The 725-nt window shown below is 49.8% G+C and overlaps 1 long non-coding RNA gene across 1 annotated transcript; it reads left to right on the forward strand.

Moving 5' to 3' along the window:
• The first annotated feature begins 3 nt into the window (after nt 1–3).
• LOC109508944 (uncharacterized) lies at nt 4–640 on the forward strand. Its single transcript, XR_002166824.1, has 3 exons — nt 4–105; nt 240–406; nt 505–640. It is a non-coding gene; the product is annotated as an uncharacterized LOC109508944 (long non-coding RNA).
• The last annotated feature ends 85 nt before the right edge of the window (nt 641–725 follow it).

A 725-nucleotide genomic window follows, 5' to 3' on the forward strand; every position in this document is an offset into this window, starting at 1 on the left:
CAGGCACTGCAGGCCCGCCGGGTACAGTGTGAGCACCAGAACACGGACCCTTTGGTTTGGACCTCTCATCGTGTCATTAAATGGCTTAAAGACATCGACCTCAAGGTGAGGATAAAGGGAATGAGCAATTTCACAACTGAAGTCACCTCGTTTTATAGCCAAATTGGAAGTGACTCACTGGGCTTTGAATAAATCGAGCGTAACATCCAACCACGAAAGCCTTCTGTCCATCTGCGCAGGAGTTTGCAGATGGTGTCGTGAGTAGCGGCATCCACGGCGCTGTCATGGTGCTGGATCCCAATTTTTCCAGCGACGCTTTGGCCACAGCGATGGGAATTCCCAGCGGCAAGCACATTGTTCGCAGACACCTTGAAGAAGAGCTTACAAATCTGATATGCCTAGCCAGGTAAATCTTTGCGATTTTGTTTTAGAACCCACTTCGTATAATGTGTGTAAACGTTTTAGTGAAGCAAGAGATGTTACAATCCGATCTGAACTTTGCAGGGCGGATGCCAAGCAAGATTTTGAGCGCTCAGTTTTGGGAACACCGCCCACTCCCCTTCGACAAAACTCCCCCAGCAGGTCGCCCGGCTCTGCCGGACGACACACCGATGATGAGGGTTCACTGAGGAGGAGGGCTGTCAAGGTGGGGGGGAAAACAATGCTCTTTCCATCTTGCACCAAGCACAATATCTTTGTCTTAAAGTATTCGTTGCTGTGATTGG

The sequence above is a fragment of the Hippocampus comes genome, unplaced genomic scaffold, assembly GCF_001891065.2.
Source record: "Hippocampus comes isolate QL1 unplaced genomic scaffold, H_comes_QL1_v1.1 C16708722, whole genome shotgun sequence".
Classification (NCBI taxonomy): domain Eukaryota; kingdom Metazoa; phylum Chordata; class Actinopteri; order Syngnathiformes; family Syngnathidae; genus Hippocampus; species Hippocampus comes.